The following is a 5,385-nucleotide window of genomic DNA, read 5'->3' on the forward strand; positions in this document are numbered from 1 at the left end:
ATGGCAATAACTACACGGCTATATGTATGAACATGGAAATATCTACACCGCTATCTGTATGAACATGGAAATATCTTCACCGCCATCTGTATGAACATGGATATATCTACACAGCCATCTGGATGAAAATGGAAATATCTACACCGCTATCTGTACGAACATGGAAATATCTACACCGCTATCTGTATGAACATGGAAATATCTACACCGCTATCTGTATGAACATGGAAATATCTACACCGCTATCTGTATGAACATGGAAATACCTTCTCCGCCATCTGTATGAACATGGATATATCTACACAGCCATCTGGATGAACATGGAAATATCTACACCGCTATCTGTATGAACATGGAAATATTTACACCTCTATCTGTTAAACATGGAAATATCTTCTCTGCCATCTGTATGTATGAAGATGGATATATCTACACAGCCATCTGGATGAACATGGAAATATCTACACCGCTATCAGTATGAACATGGAAATATCTACACCGCCATCTGTATGAACACGGATATATCCACACAGCCATCTGTATTAACATGGAAATATCTACACCGCTATCTGTATGAACATGGAAATATGTACACCGCTATCTGTATGAACATGGAAATATCTTCACCGCCATCTGTTTGAACATGGATATGTCTACACAGCCATCTGGATGAACATGGAAATATCTACACAGGTATCTGTATGAACATGGAAATATCTACACAGCTATCTGTGTAAACATGCATACATTTTCACCGCTATCTGTATAAACATGGAAATATCTACACCGCTATGTGAATGAACATGGAAATATCTACACCGCTATCTGTTTGAACATGGAAATATCTACACCGCTATCTGTATAAACATGGAAGTATCTACACCGCTACCTGTATAAACATGGAAATATCAGCACCGCTATCTGTATGAACATGGAAATAACTTCACCGCTATCTGTATGAACATGGAAACATCTACACCGATATCTGTATGAACATGGAAATACCTTCACCACCATCTGTATGAACATAGATATATCTACACAGCCATCTGGATGAACATGGAAATATCAACACCGCTGTCTGTATGAACATGGAAATATCTACACCGCTATCTGTATGAACATGGAAATATCTACACCGCTATCAGTATGAACATGGAAATATCTTCACCGCCATCTGTATGAACATGGATATATCTACACAGACATCGGGATGAACATGGATATATCTACACCGCTATCTGTATGGACATGGAAATATCTACACCGCTATCAGTGTAAACATGCATACATCTTCACCGCTATCTGTATAAACATGGAAATATCTACACCGCTATCTCTATGAACATGGAAATATCTACACCGCTATCTGTTTGAACATGGAAATATCTAAACCGCTATCTGCATGAAAATGGAAATATCTACACAACTATCTGCATATACATGGAAATATCTACACAGCTATCTCTTTACACATGGAAATAACTACACCTCTATCTGTATGAACATGGAAGTATCTTCACCGCCATCTGTATGAACATGGATATATCTACACAGACATCTGGATGAACATGGAAATATCTACACCGCTATCAGTATGAACATGGAAATATCTACACCGCTATCTGTGTAAACATGCATACATCTTCACCGCTATCTGTATAAACATGGAAATATCTACACCGCTATCTTTATGAACATGGAAATATCTACACCGCTAACTGTTTGAACAGGGAAATATATACACCGCTATCTGCATGAAAATGGAAATATCTACACTGCTATCTGTATGAACATGGAAATACATACACCGCTATCTGTATGAATATGGAAATATCCACACCGCTATCTGTATGAACATGGAAATATCTACACCGCTATCTGTATGAACATAGAAATATCTTCACCGCCATCTGCATGAACATGGATATATCTACACAGCCATCTGGATGAGCATGGAAATATCTGCACCGCTATCTGTATGAACATGGAAATATCTACACCGCTATCTGTATGAACATGGATATATCTACACAGCCATCTGGATGAACATGGAAATATCTACACCGCTATCTGTGTAAACATGCATACATCTACACCGCTATCTGTATAAACATGGAAATATCTGCACCGCTAACTGTTTGAACAGGGAAATATATACACCGCTATCTGCATGAAAATGGAAATATCTACACAGCTATCTGCATATACATGGAAATATCTACACAGCTATCTCTTTACACATGGAAATAACTACACCGCTATCTGTATCAACATGGAAATATCTACACCGCCATCTGTATGAACATGGAAATATCTGCACCGCCATCTGTATGAACATATAAATATCTACACCGCCATCTGTATTAAGATGGAGATATCTTCACCACTATCTGCATAAACACGGAAATATCTACACCGCTATCTGTATAAACATGGAAATATCTACACCGCTATGTGTATAAACATGGAAATATCTACACCACTATCTGTATAAACATGGAAATATCTACACCGCTACCTGTATAAACATGGAAATATCAGCACCGCTATCAGTATGAACATGGAAGTATCTACACCGTCATCTGTATGAACATGGAAATATCTTCACCGCCATCTGTATGAACATGGAAATATCTGCACCGCCATCTGTATGAACATATAAATATCTACACCGCCAGATGTATTAAGATGGAGATATCTACACCGCTAACTGTATAAACATGGAAATATCTACACCGCTTTGTGTATAAACATGGAAATATCTACACCGGTATCTGTATAAACATGGAAATATCTACACCGCAACCTGTATAAACATGGAAATATCAGCACCGCTATCGGAATGAATATGGAAATATCTACACCGCCATCTCTATGAACATGGAAATATCTTCACCGCCATCTGTATGAACATGGATATATCTACACAGCCATCTGTATGAACATGGAAATATCTACACCGCTATCTGTATGAACATGGAAATGTCTACACCGCTATCTGTATCAACATGGAAATATCTTCACCGCCATCTGAATGAACATGGATATGTCTACACAGCCATCTGGATGAACATGGAAATATCTACACCACTATCTGTATGAACATGGAAATATCAACACAGCTATCTTTGTAAACATGCATACATCTTCACCGCTATCTGTATAAACATGGAAATATCTACACCGCTATCTGTATGAACATGGAAATATCTACATCGCTATCTGTTTGAACATGGAAATATCTACACCACTATCTGCATGAAAATGGAAATATCTACACAGCTATCTGCATATACATGGAAATATCTACACAGCTATCTCTTTACACATGGAAATAACTACACCGCTATCTCTATAAACATGGAAATATCTACACCGCCATCTGTATGAACATGGAAATATCTGCACCGCCATCTGAATGAACATGTAAATATCTATACCGCCATCTGTATTAAGAAGGAGATATCTACACCGCTATCTGTATAAACATGGAAATATCTACACCGCTATCTGTATGAACATGGAAAAATCTACACCGCTATCTGAATAAACATGGAAGTATGTACACAGCTACCTGTATAAACATGGAAGTATCAGCACCGCTATCGGTATGAACATGGCAATAACTACACGGCTATATGTATGAACATGGAAATATCTACACCGCTATCTGTATGAACATGGAAATATCTTCACAGCCATCTGTATGAACATGGATATATCTACACAGCCATCTGGATGAAAATGGAAATATCTACACCGCTATCTGTACGAACATGGAAATATCTACACCGCTATCTGTATGAACATGGAAATATCTACACCGCTATCTGTATGAACATGGAAATATCTACACCGCTATCTGTATGAACATGGAAATACCTTCTCAGCCATCTGTATGAACATGGATATATCTACACAGCCATCTGGATGAACATGGAAATATCTACACCGCTATCTGTATGAACATGGAAATATTTACACCTCTATCTGTTAAACATGGAAATATCTTCTCTGCCATCTGTATGTATGAACATGGATATATCTACACAGCCATCGGGATGAACATGGAAATATCTACACCGCTATCAGTATGAACATGGAAATATCTACACCGCCATCTGTATGAACACGGATATATCTACACAGCCATCTGTATTAACATGGAAATATCTACACCGCTATCTGTATGAACATGGAAATATGTACACCGCTATCTGTATGAACATGGAAATATCTTCACCGCCATCTGTATGAACATGGATATGTCTACACAGCCATCTGGATGAACATGGAAATATCTACACAGGTATCTGTATGAACATGGAAATATCTACACAGCTATCTGTGTAAACATGCATACATTTTCACCGCTATCTGTATAAACATGGAAATATCTACACCGCTATGTGAATGAACATGGAAATATCTACACCGCTATCTGTTTGAACATGGAAATATCTACACCGCTATCTGTATAAACATGGAAGTATCTACACCGCTACCTGTATAAACATGGAAATATCAGCACCGCTATCTGTATGAACATGGAAATAACTTCACCGCTATCTGTATGAACATGGAAACATCTACACCGATATCTGTATGAACATGGAAATACCTTCACCACCATCTGTATGAACATAGATATATCTACACAGCCATCTGGATGAACATGGAAATATCAACACCGCTGTCTGTATGAACATGGAAATATCTACACCGCTATCTGTATGAACATGGAAATATCTACACCGCTATCAGTATGAACACGGAAATATCTTCACCGCCATCTGTATGAACATGGATATATCTACACAGACATCGGGATGAACATGGATATATCTACACCGCTATCTGTATGGACATGGAAATATCTACACCGCTATCAGTGTAAACATGCATACATCTTCACCGCTATCTGTATAAACATGGAAATATCTACACCGCTATCTCTATGAACATGGAAATATCTACACCGCTAACTGTTTGAACATGGAAATATCTAAACCGCTATCTGCATGAAAATGGAAATATCTACACAACTATCTGCATATACATGGAAATATCTACACAGCTATCTCTTTACACATGGAAATAACTACACCTCTATCTGTATGAACATGGAAGTATCTTCACCGCCATCTGTATGAACATGGATATATCTACACAGACATCTGGATGAACATGGAAATATCTACACCGCTATCAGTATGAACATGGAAATATCTACACCGCTATCTGTGTAAACATGCATACATCTTCACCGCTATCTGTATAAACATGGAAATATCTACACCGCTATCTTTATGAACATGGAAATATCTGCACCGCTAACTGTTTGAACAGGGAAATATATACACCGCTATCTGCATGAAAATG

The sequence above is a fragment of the Gorilla gorilla genome, chromosome 20, assembly GCF_029281585.2.
Source record: "Gorilla gorilla gorilla isolate KB3781 chromosome 20, NHGRI_mGorGor1-v2.1_pri, whole genome shotgun sequence".
NCBI lineage: Eukaryota > Metazoa > Chordata > Mammalia > Primates > Hominidae > Gorilla > Gorilla gorilla.